The sequence below is a fragment of the Gopherus flavomarginatus genome, assembly GCF_025201925.1.
Source record: "Gopherus flavomarginatus isolate rGopFla2 chromosome 13 unlocalized genomic scaffold, rGopFla2.mat.asm SUPER_13_unloc_1, whole genome shotgun sequence".
NCBI classification, from domain to species: Eukaryota; Metazoa; Chordata; order Testudines; family Testudinidae; genus Gopherus; species Gopherus flavomarginatus.
The window spans coordinates 1284487-1304901 of NW_026114609.1; the positions used below are offsets into that span (position 1 = coordinate 1284487).

At 48.3% G+C, this 20415-nt stretch overlaps 2 non-coding genes across 2 annotated transcripts; both read left to right on the top strand.

Annotated features, from left to right (window-relative positions):
- Positions 1-6919: 6919 nt before the first annotated feature.
- Positions 6920-6993, top strand: TRNAT-AGU (transfer RNA threonine (anticodon AGU)). The gene has a single exon. It is a non-coding gene; the product is annotated as a tRNA-Thr (tRNA).
- Positions 6994-19405: 12412 nt separating this feature from the next.
- Positions 19406-19478, top strand: TRNAK-UUU (transfer RNA lysine (anticodon UUU)). The gene has a single exon. It is a non-coding gene; the product is annotated as a tRNA-Lys (tRNA).
- Positions 19479-20415: the final 937 nt, after the last annotated feature.

Sequence of the window (20415 nt, forward strand, 5' to 3'; positions counted from 1 at the left end):
AGCACTGTTCACATATCTATTCAAGTGACACCATCATAGGATCTAATCACATCAGCCACGCCATCAGGGGCTCGTTCACCTGCACATCTACCAACGTGATATATGCCATCATGTGCCAGCAATGCCCCTCTGCCATGTACATTGGCCAAACCAGACAGTCTCTACGCAAAAGAAATAAATGGACACAAATCTGACATCAGGAATCATAACATTCAAAAACCAGTGGGACAGCACTTCAATCTCTCTAAAAACTCAGTGATAGACTTGAAGGTGGCAATTTTCAACAAAAAAACTTCAAAAACAGACTCCAAAGAGAGACTGCTGAACTCGAATTAATATGCAAATTAAATACAATTAACTCAGGCTTAAACAGAGACTGGGAATGGTTGGGTCATTACATTCATTGAATCTATTTCCTTATGTTAAGTTCTCCTCACACCTTCTATGGTTGATCTTAATTATCACTTCAAAAGGTTTTTTTTTTCTCCTGCTGATGATAGCTTATCTCAATTGATTAAACTCTTCCTGTTGGTATGCATACTTCCACCTTTTCATGTTCTCTGTATGTATAAATATCTCCTGTCTGTGTGTTCCATTCTGTGCATCCGAAGAAGTGAGCTGTAGCTCAGAAAAGCTCATGCTGAAATAAATTTGTTAGTCTCTAAGGTGCCACAAGTACTGCTGTTCTTTGCGGATACAGACTAACAGGGCTGCTACTCTGAAGCCTGGGAGCTGAGAACCAACGGGGGGCCCTGGGAGCTGTAGTTCCTTGGTTAGCTCCCTGCCTGTAGAGCCAGCCCTGGAGCAGGGAAAGAACTACATTTCCCAGCATTCCCTTGGCTGCTATCAACAGGGAAGGGAGGAGAAGGGAGTATGGTAGCTGAAACCTCATGCTGCAGCTTGCTGTGAATGGAGAGCTCACTGCTAGAGCGGGGTGGCACTGTGAATGGGGAACAAATGTGCCCAATAAGTAGAAGGCTTTGGCCCAGATACCCCCTTCACAAGACATCCCCAGACTGGCTTAGGGACACTGGTGTGACCTCACCTTGCAGCCCCCAAAGAAGGAATTGGGGGGACTAAATGGACAGTGCCCCTCTCGAAGCTGGTACTTCATTTCTCCCAAATCAAATATACTGATCCACTGTAATTTCTTGTAGAAAAAGTAGGATGAAATTGAGCAAGAAATGCTTCCCAGAGGTTTTTAGGACTGGAATTGCTATTTTCAACAGCCATTGCCTTTTTGTTTGTTTAAAAGGAAGACAGTGATACTGCACTGGCAAATTCCCCATACAAACAAAGAGTGGAAGAAAGAATAATAAAGGCACCTCAACTTTTCCTCATTTATGGAGGACAGTCTAACAGTATGCATCCAGATATCCGCCAATCACACAAGCTGAAAATTGTTCCACTTTACTGCAGCTCTGTAACCATGTGGGAACCATTCCTGTCTGTGCTCTGTGCACATCCGAAATTCCTGCTGAATGACCCACCCTGTGAGCAAGTTACCAGTGACCCAGGGCTGGGGCAGAAGGAGGGTGCAGGTGGGGGGAGGAGCCCAGGGCTGGGGCAGCATGGGGTGCAGGTGGAGGGGGCAGAGCCCAGGACTGGGGCGGCAGGGGGTGTGTGGGTGGGGGAGCACTGGTGGGGGGAGATCCCAGAGCTGGGGCAGCATGGGGTGTGTGTGTGCAAGAGCCCAGGGCTGGCTTGGCAGGGGGTGCAGGTGTGGAGAGGAGAGCCCAGGGCTGGGACGGCAGGGGGGTGAGGGTCAGGGGGTAGAGCCCAGGGCTGGGGCAGCAGGGGGGTGAGGGTCAGAGGGTAGAGCCTAGGAGTGGGGCAGCAGGGGGGTGGGGTTGGGAGTGGGGGGAGGCCCAGAGCTGGGGAGGCAGGGGGTGCGGGGTGGGGGGAGAGCCCAGGGCTCGGGCAGCAGGGGGATGGGGGGACAGACAAATTTTTTTTTGCTTGGGGCAGCAAAAAATCTAGAGCCAGTCCTGCCTCCACATACCGTAAGGTAGGTAGGAGCAGATCATTATTATCCCTACTTGAAAGAGGGAGAAGCTAAGGCTGAGAAAGGAGAATTGACTTGTCTTAGGTCACACAGCCAGCCAGTGGCAGAGTTGGAGAAGGACCCAAGAGCCCTGATGTTCAAACTAACCATCGGATCTTGAATTTCAGACATTGAATGACCTGAGTAAAGTGCTCTCAGATGAGCTCCAGATCAACAACAGTGCACAGTAATTATTCAGCAAGTATTTGAGGAGAACTGCAATATTAGAGAGAATCGTGAACTGCTCAGAGACCATTAATGCAGAGAAGCAGCAAAATTCATCAAACATATAAGTGGTTATGACTTATTTACTTGGTCTTCAAAGAGAACAACAAGGACCTGAGTCTCCTCCCTGTCAATAAGCCCCTGCTCAGCCAATCAGGGTAGAGACTGAGGATGAGAGGCTGAGGGTTCTCACCAGAGAGCCCAAAGGATGGCCAGGTCACTGGTGGGAATCACTGCCCAAGCACTATTTCAGCCCCACATTTTTGGGTGGACCTCCCATAGTGGGAGCTGCCGAGCATTCCCCCGCAACACACACACACACACACACCCCAGAGGGGACACTAGAAGAAAAAGAAGAAGAGAAAGGAGGGAGGGATGGATGGAGGAAAAGGTGAAACACAAAGGACAAACCCTAATGTCCCCAGTGATTCTAAGGGAGAAAATCCCAGGTGCAGAATAAAATTCTGTCGCCTTAAACTCGTGTTTTCCATGCCTAGAATTTATCTGTCACCAGATGGATCAGACTGAACAGGTTTCAAACCTCAAGGAGGCTCTTACCTTCTAAACAGGGACGGCTGTTTTCTAGTAAAATCAGGAAAAGGGAAGGAGAAAATTCAAAAGAGGTTCCTCCTGGTGCTCACGTATCTGAACCCAAATACTTTCTCAGTTCTCAAAGAGACACCTGGAGAAGGAGACTTGCTGAAGCAAAGCCACAGGGGTCTCTGAGGTTTCCCCGGCCCTTCGCCCCGTCCTCCCTGGCTGATGTCAGCATCTCTCTGTGAGGTCACCACCTCCCCACCACCTTTCACCAATAGTCTGAGGTCCTGCAAAAGGCCTTTGTGATGTCACTGCCACACCCTTCTCTTGCTGTGCTAATGTCCTGCCCCTGGCCAGGAACTTTGGAGGTTTGAGCTATTCCCTGTGGTCACCCCACTCAAGGAGCGTTCGTTCTAGGAAGCAAGCCGGCTAGACAGGAAAACATCAGATGCTGCTCCCAATGCTACACTCCGTTTTTCAGAAATTAGTCAACTTTATGCCCTGAAGAGACCATTAGAGCATCTAATCTGACCACCTGCATATCACAGGCCTCCTGTATGACACAATAGCTACTTTTCGGGCAAACACATTCCATAAAGGCATCTAGTCTTCATTGAATGACATCAGGAGATGGTGAATCCACCACTTTCCTTGGTAGCTTGTTCCTGTGGTGAATCATCCTCATTGTTGATTATTTGTGCCTTAAGTGTAATATGAATTTGTCTCTTTTCACCTTCCAGCCATTGGGTCTTGTTATGCTTTTCTCTGCTAGATTAAAGAGCCCTTTAATAGCCAATCTTTTCTCTTCATTAAGGCACTTCAATGAAGTCACCTTTCAATCTTCTTTTGATAAGCTAAACAGGTTGAGCTCTTTCAATAGCTCACTAGAAGGCATTTTTCTCCAGCCCTCAGAATATTTGGTGGCTCTTTGCTGCCCCAGCTCCAATTTTGCAACATCTTTTTCAAATGAGGACACCAAAACTGGAGGCAATATTTCAGTATCAGTCTCACTGATGCTGTGTCATCTACTGTGACATTATTGACATAATCTGTAACTATAGATCACCGTTGCGACCACTGTTCTATATTTGCAGCCAATATTGTAGAAATGTTGTCGTGTAAAGGGTGTATGGAGAGGTTCTGATTGGCTGATTATAATGATACTATCTCTATATGTGTATCATTTTTGTTGCTGACGTTATGAATATTGGCTCTATGCTGCCCATATTTCAAACTTGTGCTATGCTTCCTGGGAACACCCCAGCCAGACAAGTTGGTGTCAGTTCTGCCTAGCCTGCTTGATGGCTCATTAAGGAACCACAAGTTATGCAACTGACCCATTGAGAGAAGGCAAGGTATGCAGGGACCTGCCTATGGACAGAACTTTAAGGTTTTTTTCTATGCCACGTGCTGGATAGAGTGTCCTTGGGACAAAGAAAGCAAAGACCACATGGCAAGAGACTATAAAAGGCTGATGCCTCGTCTCCATCTTGTCTTCAATCCTGCTTCATATCTCTGGAGGGACTTTGCTACAGACTGAAGCTCTCTGCAAAGGACTGAATGACCCTTCCCAGCTGTGGATGGACTCTAGAGACTTGATTTGAACCTGCAGTTTATTCCATCACTGCTACAAGCCTGAACCAAGAACTTTGCCATTACTGGGTGTGAAGGGTTCAAATCCATATGCAGTTTATATATAACAACCTGGTCTATGGATTGTGCCAGCTCTTTTCCAGACCCAGAGTCCAGAGTATGGTCAAGGGAGCAGAGGCCTAGCAAATAGTGATCAGCTAAGAGAAAGCTGGGGTAAACGGAAAGCCTTGCTTGCTAAGATAGGCCTGGTCAGCAAATTGCCAGGAGTTGGAGCTAAGAACTAAGTAATCATGTCTTATTCAAAGTTGCAGATTGAACAAAGAATCCCTGTTCCTATTGTGTTTGATTATTCTGTAGGGAGATGTTCTTCCCACACATCCAACCTTGAATTTATGATAAGTTGGCACGTCAGTATAAAATATGGCATCCTTCCACCTCCTTTCCAAGGGACCAATGCCTTGCCTTCAGACAGACAGAAAACAATCTTTATTGCCATATACTTTCACTGCTTCTTTGCTTTAACACCTACGAATGTACCTGTTGGACCATCAAAAAGAGTTGCTCCATTTCTATGGACCTCAAATCAGAATTCAACATAGATATTTTATACTAATAACATTTTATCAAAGTATTCAGTAAATGTTAACCTGCTAACCTGAGACTATAGGCGGAGATATTATGTAACCTGCTAACTACTGGCTAATGTGCTATCTTGTCTTGCTGAAAAACCTATCTCGGGGTGTGGAACTGCCTACCCTGTCACTTTCCCCCACCCACGAAAAACCTATGTATTCTATTGTAATCAATTGATTGACAGTGTCTCTGAGCCTAATAAGCAAGGTGACTCTCCTTTTATTGACTTCTACACGGTGTAGATTTATCTCCTTCACAGACACCTGCTGAATAAAGAGGAGATTCAGCATCCAGCACCCAGTGGTGCCTGGCTGAATGTGCCTCCTCTCCTCACAGCTTGGTGATCTTTTGAGGAAATGGAGAAGACTGCCTTTGCCTAGCTGTACATTGCTTGCAAAAGAAACAGGTCTTTTTGGTGACAAGTATTGAAAGGAGTCACTAGGCAAATGGGGAGACAAGAAAAACATCTCCTAACTGAACTTGCATCTGTGGATGCTGAAGCCACAACACAGAGTGCTAAACATTATATGATCACGGCTGGAGTCGGAAGAGTCTCTACCAAAGCCTTTTTCCACCAGCAGGGGCCTCTCTGTGCACAGAACTCCTGGTAGCTTGATGGCTGCAGGCAGTGGAGAACTCTATTTTGGCATCTCTTTGTCTCTTTTGTGGTGAACACCTGCAGTGACTGTTAAAAGGCCTCTGGATAGTGGTCTTTGGGAAGAGCTGGCTGAAGAGCCTTCCTAGTAACCAGGAAATCTTGGCTTGGCCTGACAGTTCTTCCTTGCTGAACCTAATGCGTCTGTTGGCTCCTTTTTCATATCTCTTCATAAGAAAGAAAAGATCTGTCATCAGAATCCTTCTAAGTGGTGGTTCAAGACAGAGAGAGCCTTCCTTGCAGCTAAGTCTTAGTGCCAGGGGGCATGTCTCACCACTGCAGTGCCTCCTGTTGGCCATCCTGGCAATTAGGTCTGGTCCACCAGTGCACCTTCATCCAGTGGCATCTGGCTGCCATCTGTTCTATCATTAGGACCCATGTCGCTCTCAGGACTTCAATGTCCTCTTATGGACAGAGCCCTCTGGCTGTGCCCCACTCAGTTCTCTCTCCCCTTCCAGGGGGCAGCTGTCCTCTACCCAGACACTTGCCTCAGTGGCCAGCTGCAGTCCAGGGTGTAGCCACCTGTGTCAGTGGCGACTGAGGCAAAAGGGGTGCACCTCCAACCCTCACCATCTGTTTCCCTGGACCACTTCCCCACAGACCTAGCACCTTCCTCCACCTTTGTATAAGGGCCTCCGTCTGGCAGTAATCAGCCAGGAGGTCACTCATGCTCCCCTTACCCACCCAGCACTACTCTGACCATGGTACCCCTCCTTCTCCTTCTCCTTCTCAGCAGCCAATCCTCCCTCCTCAAACTCCAAGGAGTGACTGACTTGCTGTGCTGAGCAGCCCTTTATATATGGGCTACTCCAGCAAGCCTTCTCCTGATTGGCTCTCCCAATAAGCCCTTTCCTGACTGGCTGGGTTCTGCACCGCCTCTGCAAGGCTGCCTTAATTTTTTTCCTGATTGTTTGGGGCAGTCACCCCACCACACTTGGAAAGTGGCAAATGAGAAGTCTAGAGCTGAAGGAAAGGTTACCATGACTCAGAACTGAGCCGAGGTTGCTGTGACTGAATCACAGATCACTAACCAGTATATGATCACAGTGGCTGGTGGGAGAAGCACATGTTAGAAGCCCTCTGTCAACTCAGCTGTGGCTTTCTGTGCACAGAGAGCCAGACACCTCAAAGTCTACAAGTCTTGAGGGAAATGGGGAAGGTCTGTATTTTGGAATTTGCAGGTGTTGTCCTGGACCATCAAATGGAACAGTTGTAAACACTTTCTTGAGGCAGGCACTATGGCTTAGCTGGCTAAAACACCTGTCTAGTAAACAGGAGATCCTGGGTTCAACTCCCAGTGGTGCCTTGTTGTATGACTTTTGTCTCCTCTGCTCACATTTTCCTGTCTTTCTAGGAAACAGAAGAGACCTCCCTTGGTATCCAAGTAACTGCTTGCTAAGGAAGGCTTCTTTGGAGAGAAGCATTGGAAAGAATCAAATCACAAGCCTGGAGTTGATGAAAAGGCTGCTGTGACTGGCATTAGCCTGGCGGTTGCTTCAACTGCAATTGCTGCAACACGAGAGCCTGCGCCACATGTCCTTGGGGTTCGCTGCGGATGTCCACACACAGAGGCCATGTCACCTTCCTTTTGATTGTCACTGATGAGAAATGGAACAGCTGAGAGAAAAGTCCCAGAGAGCGGCACCGTGGCTAAGCTGGCCAAGGCACCTGCCAGGTAAAGTGGAGGTTAGAGATGTAGCACCCAGTGGTGCCTTGCCAAATGTGTCTGCTCTTCCCACCTTTTGGTCAATCTTTCGAGGAAGCAGAGAAGACTGCCTTTGCCTTGCAGTGCAGATGCTTCCAAAAGAAACTGGTCGTTTTTTTCTGACACATGTCAGAAGGAGGCACCTAAGAAACGTGGGGACAAGGAAAAGGTCATCGTAACTCAACTTGCATCCACGGCTCTTGAGGCCACAACGCAGAGCACTGAGCACTGTAGGAACACAGCTGGTGACAGAAGGGGCTTTTCCAAAGGCATTTTCCACTAGCAGGGTCCTCTCTGTGTGCAGAATTCCTTATCGTTTGATGTCCGCAGGCCCTGGAGATCACCATTTGGCATCTCTCTCTCTGTCTCAGTGAACATTCACTGTGGTTGTTGAAAATCTGTGATGAGATCTACAGGATGAAACCTGAACTGAGGGACCCCTGAGCCCTGTGTCCCACCACCTGGATTCCCTCTCATACTATGATGCTGTGACAGGCTGCAAATCTGTGGCACATATTGCACTTACACAGACATCCACAGGTCGGGGCACATCCAACTGAGTTACATGAATGCTTCTCCCAGCTACTCATAAAACTAATGATAGAGAGCCTCCTGCCAATTCCCCCCAGCTCTGCACCCTTGCACCCCTGGATTATACCGCAAAAAGGGCGAACCACAGCAGTTGCCTCCCCCACATGCGGGAAAACAGCTTGACCTGCTAGCCCTGCGGACTAAGTCTCCAGGCCTCCAGCTTGCCCCATTCGACCTAACGGCTTGATCTTGTGGCCAGAATTATTTGCAGTTATGATTTCCCCTAGCAGTACTGCACAGGGGTCCATGGTCAGCTCCAGCACAGGCCTCACAGGAAGGCTTAATGCTCAGGGTGCAGCACATGCTGGGCAGGCTTAAGGCTGGGCTCCTCATGGCAAGAGAGAAGAAGACTCGGACCCTGGTGAGGCAGGCTGGGGCTTCCTGGATCCCTTTTGCACACAGCCAGCCCTCCGCCCTCACTCCCAAGTCATCAGTGGCGCCCCCAGGTCGGCCAGAATGAAGCAGCAGTTTTCACTGCACCAAGTCCACTTATGGCTTACAGGCAACTCCCAGACCCCCCGCAGCCCACAGTCTCAGCCAGAAAGGAGCCCACTCAGCCTCACCATTGCTTCTTTTCCTTCCCCCCAAAACTCCACTTCTCCTGACCTGCAAGTAGCCATCTCTGGGATGCCAAGAGGCAGGCAAAGGAGTCTATCTCCCAGAAGCCAACCACACCTCCATAGGTTCGGCCCTCAGAAGGGCAGATGGGGGTTTCCTTGATCCCAGTTGCTCACAGCCAGCCCAGCCCCCACCTCTAAAGCCATCAATCTATAGGCCAACCTCCAAGGGGAGAGGAGGCCAAGCCACAAGCCTCCAAAAGGTGACACACCTAAATGCTCTAGGTTCTCCAGACTGACACCAAGGTGTTTTCTCCATTAACATCAGCACCCTCTGTCATGCAGGGGTTGGAGTTATCCCAGGGACAGGCCAATAGCAGAAGAAGAAGCGCCTTCCTGGACAGCAAGGGGATCTGAGTAAAGGAAGCCAGTATGTTTCTGTCTGACTTTGAACCAGGGACCTTTTGGGTCTTGGGCAAATGTGATAACCACTACACTACAGAAACTCTGTCTGCTTAACTTGTGCTCACCCTGGCACACACTGATGGGGAAATGTAGAGCGAGTGGTGGCAGCCCTCCAATAGCTCAGCTGGCAGAGCAGAGGACTGGAGCCGGTGCTCAGGAAGTCATCCTTACGTCGCCCTTCTGAACCTTGCTTGAAGGAAAGCTTCTTTTTCTTCCCCTTGCTGACGAAGAACAAGAGAAGAATGAAAGGGGAGGTGGGCCAACTCGGTGCAGAAGCCCATGCTGTCTTTTCCTGCTGCATAGCCTGAAATGAGGGGTTTGTGGCAGTTAAAGGAACTGCTGCACTTTCAGAAAACAGTCCAGCCCTGCACAGAGGGAGAAAGAAGAGCCTGCCAGAGGTTGGGATTGAACCACAAACCTTTAACTTAGCATTCACCCAACTGAACTACTGCAACAGCTGCTAGGTTACTTTTTAGCCTGTTGCTTTTCTGTCTGGGATGCTTTTGTCAGTGACCCATTAAGACAAAATTCACTTTTGCTTTCCTTAGCTGGCTAAAGCCCTTGTTTCATAAACCAGGCAATCCTGGGTTCGACTCCCAGCGATGCCTTGGGGAGTGGCTTTTGGGGCACGTGGCATTGGCTACTGTCAGAAGACAAGATTCAGAACTAGATGAACCTATGGTATAAATTACACTCACAGGCACTGATAATAGAGTTCCTGAAAGTTTAGGTATTAAGAGCTGATAGGTCAGTGGTCCAGTCCCCTCAAGGATGACCCCCACCATCTGGGCAGGGGCAGGTCTGACTTCTCACAGCAAATGCCCATTGTGGCTCCCAAAATCTGTGAGCGGCTCATTTAGTTTACACCCAGGGTTGAGACCTACTTTGGGTCCAGTGTCTGAGAATGAAAATCCTAAACCGCCCTTTGAAATAATGAATGCAGCAGGATTTGCTATTGTCCCTGCCCCAAAGCAGAAAGATCAATGGAGAAATGCCATTGAGTCCAGGGTAATACTTCACTGCGGTTTTACCATTTCCACTTGCTAAACTCCCTCGCAACCTTCTGGACTCCTAGAGCAGGGTACTGAGTCTGAGCCCAGACATGTGCACTGCAACTTTACTCCAGACCTAGCTGCATGATCCTGATTAATGTGACATAGACCAACCGTGTGTGTTTCATTGCACTGGAGATGTAGCCTAACGTTATGTCTACACTGTGATTAAAACACCCAGGGCACCTGTCTCAAAGCCTGGGTCAGCTGTCTCATGATTATGGGACTTGGGCTGTGCCAGACTATAAAATTACAGTGCAGATATATGGACTTGAACCCAATCTCTGAGACCCCCCAGAGGGGTGAGGGTTTCTGAACCCAGGCCTCAGTGTGAACACAAATATCTGCACCACAGTTTTTAGCCTTTCAGCTTTAGCTCCATGAGCCCAAGTTGGATGACCCAGGTCAGCCCTGCTGCCACATTTATCCCAGAAGGGTACGTCTCCATTGCAATGGAAGCCCAGGTGTGGCATGCTGTGCTCAAAGGAGCACCCTGGTAGTCCCATATTCACCACTCTCATATAATGATGACATGGTTTGTACGAAGTCTGCCTTGTGAGCTATCATTTCAAAAGTCTTGATCTGTTGAACATTAATATCATGTTGGATTGTGTGTGCTCGCATTGGTTGGGAAGTTATAAAGTTTTGCTCTGTGTGCCTTACTGAAATATGTTATGAGGTTAGGAAATGCCCCCCACCAGCCTTTCAGGTGTGACAATAGAGGAGCCAGACTGGCTGCTGGCCCATTGAAGGTATCCACACTCCCAAGGACTATCTCTGGAACCGTGTACAATGCAGACTTCTCCGAGATAGCCCAGCAACAATGGACACTGCTTGACTCACATCGTAGCAAAGGTATTTCCTAGCAAGTTGGAAGAAACTATGAAAGGGGGTAGAGACATTATGAAGTGGCCTCTCTCCCCCACAACTCAATACCTGTAAACACATCTGGAGGACAAACACTGAACTGAGATAAATCAGAAGAGAATAGTAATAATACATTCAAATAAAAGTCCCCAAACAGACTAGTATTGGTTTTTCAGCAGAAAATTTTCGGTCTGCGGAATTTTGTTTTCTGTCAGACCTTGCCAAGGGAAGCAGGTAGAAAATGTTTGAGTTTCCTCCTTCAGAACAGCTTGGCCTAGACACTAGCTCTGGTCCACGGTTGTGGCCTTGCTCAGGATGGGGGTCTTTTAATTATTTGGTCAAGTCCCAGGGTGTTTGGGGGAGATTATGAGGATGTTACCTTTTGAGATAAAGACTAAGAAATACAGGACTAGAGAAATTTTTTTTTAGAAATCTGGGATTTAGATATTTAATTTAAAGCAAGGGGAGCGGTCTGAGTTTCTGAGAAGGTTTTTGTTTGCAAGAAGCAACATTGTTGGGTCTGTTATTGTACCAAAGGGGGAGATGGTTGTCTATAAAGGAGAGGTGAAAACTAAATGCATCTGATGAGGATTAAATTTGAACCCATGTGTACAGAGGATAATGGATTAGCAGTTCATTACCTTAACCACATGGCCACCTCATCTGAACTGTTAAAAACATGACAGGAGAAGAAATCTAAGGCCGGCAGTGATAGGGACAATATGGAGTTTTTAAGTACTAAGCAGAAGCAGGGGCTGAATATGCTCCCCCCTCACATCTAGTGAGAAGCTGTGGGAAAGACTTCAGGAACAGACCGTGTTTGCATAGACACACCTACTCTGCCTACGTATGCAGCATGATGGGGCCGCTTCCCGAAAATGACCAGTTTTGGCTGGTGTTGGGTTACAAATCACTTTAGGATTGAGTGGAATGAAATGTTATTATCCTTCCTGTATGAGAGAAGGGCAGCAGAACATACGTAGTTCATCCTGATGGAGGGGTAGGTGGGTGAGGAATAGCTTTTATTGGACTGCATAGAAGTGATTGTGGACATCATCCTAAACCAGTGGTCCCCAAACTTTTCACACTGTGCCCTCTTAACCATGGCTGTGGCCCCTTGGAAGCCGCGGTCGAGAACCTGGGCTGGGAGTGGGGCTGTGGCTTGCTGGGGAGAGGGGTGCAGACACAAGTAAAGGGATCGCGGCTGGGCCAGGGGCTCAGGCTGAGGGTAGGGTGGATGAAGAGCTGGGACAGAGTGGGACTGAGTGGTGCTCCCTCTCTGACCTCCATGGGGGCTGGCTGAACCCTGAGGTGCTTACATGAACATTCCTCTGTGCCCCCCTAGGAGGCATGCCCCACATTTTGGGAATCACTGCCCTAAACTGACCCCTAGTCACTAAGCAGGGGCTAGTGATGCCAAAGCCCAGGGACAGGGAGCTTTGCCAGAGTGGCGCCTGCTGGTCACATGCTGGGGGGCTGACACAGGCTCAGTGCTCTGGAACAGCTCTGAGCCAAACCCAGGCAGAGTCCTCATCAGTGTGACACTGCCCAGGGGACGCTGTCACTGGGGGAAACCTCCTTGCCTTCAGCACGACCTGGGACTGACCTTGGACCTTTCAGCACCCGTTCCATGCCAGGAGCTTCCTGTAGTGAGTCACCTTAGCAGGACACCTGGGAAAACCTTACACCCCCCAAAGGAGTCATGCAGCCCTAACTTCCACAATCCCCAGTGACTCTCAGCCAGCGTTGTAAAACAGAAGGTTTATTAGTGGTCTGGAATACAGCCTAGGAAAGTTCTTTGTTAGCATAGGAAGTAGGAAGATTCAGCAAAGTCCATCTTCATGAGACCCAAAACTCAGAGCCTGGGCTCTCCCCTTGAGTCTCAAAACCAGCAGATTCCTTGCTTCCAACAGCCCAACTCAGCCAGGCCCTTTTGTCCCTCTTCTGTCCTTTGTTCTGTTTTCCTGGCAACCTGGTCACCTGGCCTCCACTTCTTTCTTTGTTCTCTGAAGGACATAAATCATACCGTGTAGAGGTCAAGCAGAGGAGTTTATTGCACACAGCGCTGGCAGAGTGTCACCTTGCTTATTAGGTTCAGAGGCACTGTCAGGGTCTGTTTCCCACTTTGAACTTTAGCGTCCAGAAAGTGGGGACCTGCCTGTTACCTTCTAAGTTTAATTCCTAGCTTAGATCTTATCACGCTGCCACCAACCCAAAATACAGTGTTTCGGTACACTCTTTGTCCCCCAAAACCTTCCCTGGGGGACCCAAGACCCAAATCCCCTGGTCTCAAAACAAAGGGAAATAAACCATTCCCCCCTATCCTTTCTTCCTCCCAGATTTTCCCCTCCCTAGGTTACACTGGGAGATCACTGTGATTCAACCTCCTCGAATCTTAAAACAGAGAGGAAATTCACCTTCCCCCCACTTCTCTCCCCCTCTCAGACTCTCCCTGAGAGAGAGACAGTGAACCTAACACAGAGAGAAATTAACCTTTCCCTCTCCTTTGGGGATCATATTTATTTGCCAGATAAATCGGTTTAGTATTAACAACTACATCTATTTTACATTATTAGCGTTATCAGTCAGTAAGTGTTGGGACTCTTCCGCAACACACATACTGTCTCTCCTCCCCACACACACACACGCTCTCTACCCCAGGACGCACATTGCAGTTGAAAAGCAGCTGGCAATCTAGTAGGATGCCCACGGAACAATGGGATAGAAAACTGTATCATGTGATGCTGTACCAGCCTGTGAGGCACTGCAAACCCTTCCCAAAGCACCCTGCAGCCAGTTGCACAGTGGGATAGCTACCCACAGTGCACTGTTCTCTGTGGCCATCCAAGAGATGCTAGCATGGATGTGCACTGGTGACACAGGATGGACATGCAACAGCTGTTCAATTAAAACACTTTATCTAAAGCCACATTACTCTTTCATGTAGATATAGCTTGAGAATGAAACAAGACCCCGCTCCATTGAAATTAAAGGACCACAACTTCCTCTGTAGTTAGCAGGACTTGAATCTGCACAGGGAGACCCCAATGGATTTCTAGTCCATTGCCTTAACCACTTGCTTGATGTGTTGCTGTCACTGCCCTCTTGTTCTGCTCTCACTGAGTGATCAATTCCAGTGGTTTCCTCAGACCAGCTTCCACAACACACACACTGCTGTGCAGTTGTGTAAGTGTGTCCATGGCTGAACAGCAAGAATTCCTGCTCCTTTTCCTTCTGGCTGGAGCGTGAGGAGTGTGTGTTCGTGGTTAATGACGTTGCTGTAGCTTGTCCATTTCCTGCCTTGATCATTCAGACAGTCCCCTTCCCGCCATATCCCCAGGGCTTTGCCAGGGGGTTGATGGCTCCTTTCTTTCCTCACCCTGGAGTAAACTCAGCTTTTTATTCCATCCTTGATGTTTCAAGGAATAACAACAGCTGACCAAAGAAAGAGGTGGACAGGGTGGGTCTCAGGGGAGGGGCAGAGAGGTGTGGGCGGTGGGCAGGTCAGGCCAGGGGAGCAGGCAGAGAGATGTGGGTGGTGGGCAGGGCCGGCCTCAGGGGAGGGGTCAGAGAGGTACAAGCAGTGGGCAGGGCAGGTCTCAGGGGAGGGTCAGAGAGGTGCAAGTGGTGGGCAGGGCTAGTCTCAGGGGAGGGGGCAGAGAGGTACGAGCAGTAGGCAGGGCAGGTCTCAGGGGAGGAGCAGAGATGTGTGGATGGTGGGCAGGGTGAGTCTCGGGGGAGGGGGCAGAGAGGAGTGGGTAGGGTGAGTCTCAGGGGAGGGGGCAGAGAGGTGTGGGCAGGGGGGTCTCAGGGGAGGGCTCAGAGAGGTGTGGGCAGGGGAGTCTCAGGGGAGGGGGCAGAGAGGTGTGGGCAATGAGCAGGGTGAGTCTCAGGGGAGGAGGCAGAGAGGTGTGGGCAGCAGGTAGACCTTGGGGTAGAGGGTGGAGAGGCGTGAGGAGGCCTTAGGGGAGGAGAGGAGCGAGCGAAAGGTGAACCAGCAGGCCTCAGCCAAAGAGGAAGAGCAGGTGTGGGAAGTGGCCAAATGGGTGTGAGGGCAGAGCACAGGTGGGGCCTCAGAGGGAGGAGAATGAGTGAAGGGGGTGGAGTGGGGAGACAGCATCTTGATCTGGGCAGGGCCGCCCAGAGGATTCAGGGGGCCCGGGGCAAAACAATTTCAGTGCCCCTTCCATAAAGAAAAATTGCAATACTATAGAATACTATATGCTCATGGGGGCCCCTGCAGGGCCTGGGGCAAATTGCCCCACCTGCCACCCCTCTGGGCGGCCCTGCCCTCAGCCTCTTCTTGTAAATCCTCTGTCCCTTAATCATTTTTGTTGCCCTCCCCTAGACTCTCTCCAATTTGTTTCTGTATTGGGGGGGCAAAAACTGGATGCAATGCTTCAGATGTGGCCTCACCAGTGCTGAATGGAGGGGAATAATCACTTCTCTCGATCTGCTGGCAACGCTCCTACTAATCCAGCCCAATATGACCAGTTCCCCATATTGAATGCAGACACAGCAATATTTGATAAATTGGTTCCTGTCCATTCAGGAGGTTATTTCTCACCTATTTATAAATAAGGAAGATGCTCTAAGTGGAGGGGAGAGAGCTGTCCCGTCCGTAGAGTTAATCCATCTCCCTGAGAGGGTGTAGCTATGTCACTGGGGGAAGCTATGCTGGTGTATGTGCAAGCTGTGGTGTCTACAGGTATATATAAAGTTTAATCAAACCCCATTTTTAAAACCCCTGTGGTCTGGGAATAGAAAAGGAGCTCTCTGAGGCAGAGCCTGTCCTTCAAAATCCTTAAGATCACTGACTTGCCTTTGTAAATGGCATGGGGGTATAGCGCAGTGGTAGAGTGTTTGACTGCAGATTAAATGGTTTTTGGTTCAAATCCAAGTGCTCCCTTACAAACCTGTACTTTCAATTAAAAATAACTCTGTTTCCAGTATGTTCACGAGCTCTATTAAAGAGGGATCCCTGAAATGAATGGACACACTCAATGATTGCCTGTGCAAATGCGTAAAAACCTCACAAACATGTCCCCCAGCTGAAATCACTTCTAAGTGTCTAGGTTTGTTTTCATCAATTAAATGAAGACACATTTGCAGGTTCTTGGCCTCCATGGGCTGCAATGTGCAGAAGAACAAGAACCACATCCACTTGGGAGGAATGGACTAGTTTCTATTACATTTGGTAAATAAGTTGCCACAGGGACTGAAAACTCTGCTGGAGATGGACAGGAGCCTGTTACAAAAATAAAATAACCAAGATTTACCAAACTCCCTGTGACACATTTAAACCTCTCTTTGTGCGCACAGTATCAATTGGGGCTCTAACAAATGTTAACCTTCCTGTAACACAGGTCATTGTTCCTTGTAAATTTCAGATGCATTCAAATGGTAGCTGTTTACAGGTCATGGGCTGCTAGTTCATGAGCAGGAGCAGAGTCTCTGTAAGTTTACCAACCATAGAGCTTGTTATGTCTGCATCTAAGTAAGTGCAGAGTTATTTCAATGGCTCCTACCCTGATATCTCCTGCCCCTTCTGGCTGGTTAATTGCACTATTTGGAACCTGCTAGTAAAATTGCACCCTTTCTGGAAGTGAGTCAAAATTGGGTTTCAAGGGCACTTCAAGCAAGGAGGTGATGGGACAGCACAGGGGTCTCAGAAGTTCTCTTTCATAGCAGGCCCAGAAGGTGCTACTAGCAAGACTGTGGGGTTCTATTCCTAGCTGTGGGAGGAAAGGGGTGTGTAGTGGATTAGAGGTGTGGGCCTAGAAGTCAAAAAGAAAACATCTCCCTTTTCAGCTTCAATGCTCATTGAACAAGAACATGGCTTCTCAGGTTTCAGAGGAGCAGCTGTGTTAGTACGTTTCCTAAAAAAGAACAGGAGTAAGTGTGGCACCCTAGAGACTAACAAATTTCTTAGATTCTGTTGCCATCATGTGGCCATTTCATTTCACTTCTTATTGTTAAAAGGTTTGGGTACTTCACACAGAAAGGTTATTTCCTTGGGAAAGACAGAGAAGTGGAAGCTGCATTGATTTAATCCTCTGAAAATTAAATAAGGATTAAAATATTCCCCAGACAGCTCATTCCCAACCGTTCTCCCTCACTGCTGCCAGTGAAGCTCAGTTCTGTCCCATGGCACCAAGAACTGCTAGGTGAAAGTCCTGGGTCTGATGTGCAGTAAGGAAAAAAAAAGATAATTGATGTACCCTATCTCCTAGAACTGGAAGGATACATTGAATCCAGCCCCTTCCGTCATTGGCCAAACCAGACAGTCTCTGCGTAAAAGAATAAATGGACACAAATCAGATGTCAAGAATTATAACATTCAAAAGCCAGTCGGAGAACACTTCAATCTCCCTGGTCACTCGATTACAAACCTAAAAGTCGCAATATTACAACAAAAAACCTTCAAAAACAGACTCCAACAAGAGACTGCTGAATTGGAATTAATTTGCAAACTGGACACCATTAAATTAGGCTTGAATAAAGACTGGGAGTGGATCGGTCATTACACAAAGTAAAACTATTTCCCCATGTTTATTTGCCCCCTACTGTTACTCACACCTTCCTGTTGGAAATGGACCATCCTATCACTACAAAACGGATTTTTTCTCCTGCTGATAATAGCTCACCTTAACTGATTACTCTCGTTATAGTGTGTATGGCAACACTCATTTTTTCATGTTCTCTGTGAATATATATATATATATATATATATATATATACACCTTCCTACTGTATTTTACACTGCATGCATCCAATGAAGTGGGTTTTAGGCCAGGAAAGCTGATACTCAAATAAATTTGTTCATTTTCTAAGGTGCTACAACTACTCTTCCTTCTTTGTTCAGATAAATTAATGGAGATTAAGTCCATGAATGGGTATTAGCCAGGATGGGTAAGGAATGGGAACCCTAGCCTCTGTTTGTCAGAGGGTGGAGATGGATGGCAGGAGAGAGATCACTTGATCATTACCTGTTAGGTTCAGTTCCTCTGGGGCACCTGGCATTGGCCACTGTTGGCAGATAGGATGTGCGGTTGGATGGACCTTTGGTCTGACCCAGTATGGCCATCCTTATGTCCTTATGAAGGGAGGGGCAGACACCTGGGACAGAGTTTCTGTAGTGTAGTGGTTATCACATTTACCTGATATGCAGAAGATTGCTGGTTGGAAACCAGGCAGAAACATGAGGGTTCAATTTTCCCAACTCCTACTGGCTTGTCCTTGCTGTTGTGGGAGCAGCAGTGATTTCTATGCTCAAAAGGTCTGTTATACTTCCCTTGCTCCCACTTTTGTCTCCTCTCCCTCTCTCAATGCCTGTGAAGTGGTTTTTCCCCTCCCGCTCCCTCCTGGACTACTCGAGGGATGAATGGGCTGGTTGAAGAGCAGAAGAGCTTCCAGGTAGACAAGGTGTCTGGGACTCTAATTAGGCAGCACTCACACCCCCAGAGCATGGACACTGCCCAAGGTGGAGTGTGACCAACCAGATGCTGCCAAGTCATCTCTAGTTGCAGAACGTTAGGTGCAGGTCCTTAAAAGGGGAAGGGGCCATGTGCTCAGGAGAGCACTCACAAGCTTGTACCTCCAGTGAATGCCCTTTGCCTGGACCGCCTGGCCAGTGGTTCTCTGTGTTGTATTTCATTGTGACTCAGGAAGACTTACCTTCATCGCACTGTCCATAGCTGTGCTGTGGGACACTTACCTTGCAGAATCCTGACATCTCCAGTGCTGTGCTTGTCCTGGGAGCATGAGTATGTAAGTGTGAGAGTGACACTCCCCCTCTCTTCTTCTTTTGAGCCTAGCTGTCAGTATAATAACCCAGCTGCTTTCTGCCAAACTCTGGTGGGTCATTAGTCCTCCCTACACTAACTAGCTGGCCGAATTTTGGGTAACACCTGCGATAAACTCAACCCCAGCAGGATAGTGGGTGGTGAAATGAGCTGAGAAAAAGCCTTAGTTTCAGTATCTCCCATATTGTCCATGCTGGAGCTCTTTTTTGATTCTGGGACTGCATGGTCACCTGTGCTGATCGGCACTCCACGCTGGGCAAACAGGAAATGAAATTCAAAAGTTCATGGGGGTTTTCCTGTCTACCTGGTCAGTGCATCTAAGTTCAGATTGCGGTCCAGAGTGGTCACAATGGTGCACTGTGAGATAGTGCCCGGAGGCCAATACAATTGAATTGCAGCCACACTAACCCTAATCCGACATGGCAATACCAATTTCAGCGCTACTCGCCTCGTCAGGGAGGAGTACAGATATCGGTATTAAGAGCCCTTTATATCGATATAAAGGGCTTTGTTGTGTGGATAGGTGCAAGGTTAATATGATTTAATGCTGCTAAATTCAATATAAACTCGTAGTGTTGACCACGCCAGCGAGAGCAGCAGGTTTCCCCTATTGTTTCTTGCACTTGTTTTCTTCACTAGCTTTTCCTCTGCACCAAGTTGCTTTTGTATTTTGTGAGCCTGGCTAGCTCAGTTGGCAGAGCGTCAGACTTTTAATCTGAGGGTCCAGGGTTCAAGTCCTTGATCAGGCAATAAATTACTCACCAAGGTCTTAGAGTGTCTTTCTGGAGTCCTCTTCAACATCACTTTTTCTCTTCAGGATTTTCCCTTTCCTCAGAAGGGCCTTTTTGTGTGTGGGTTTGAAGGGGCAACTTCCTGACGGCCCCTCTGTCCTTGCAGCCTGGAAGAATAAAGGCTTCTGGGCATATAGCATGTTCCTTCCCTGCACACACACACACACATACAAACACGCAGAATATCCCAAAGAATTACAATCATCTGCTGCCTTCCCCTGTACTGCTGGATCCTCAAACAAGGATGCTCTTCAGCCTAAACCCATGTCCCCTCTTTTCCCAGTGCCCCTCAATCCCAATCCTCAGTCCCTCCTATGCACACTGCTACTCACTCCCAACCAGACCCTACTTCTCTTCCCCCTTTTCCTCCTCCTATCCCCTATCCACAGCCCCCTCAATCCCAACCCACAGGCCCCTCCTCCTCACGCTGCTCCTCAATCCCAACCCACAGCCCCCTCCTATTCCCAGTGCCCCTCAATCCCAACACACACCTCCCTTCTTCCCTCCAGCAGCAGGTGCTTCAGACCCCCCTCAGGAAGATTTTCTTGCAAGGTTTCATGTATGAGTCTGCATGTGGATTTTACAGTATGTTGGAAATATGTTGGGTTGCTTGCCGAAATGATCACTTTTGGCTGGTGTTGGATTCCCAGTCTCCTTGTTATCGGGGCAGGAGAAATATAGCGTTGTTATCCTTGTTGTGTGAATTGAGGGCAGCACAACTGTACTTGGCAGACCCCAATTGAGGGACTCACTCTCAATTCAATAGCACTTGCTAGGCAGTGGACAGGGGTTCCAAAGCCAAGTAGGCTGGGGGCTGGGTCCTAATACTAACATTTAGATGTTAAACCAACTTTAGAATAGAGTGGCTGTGGAGGGATGAGTGAGTCCCTAGACA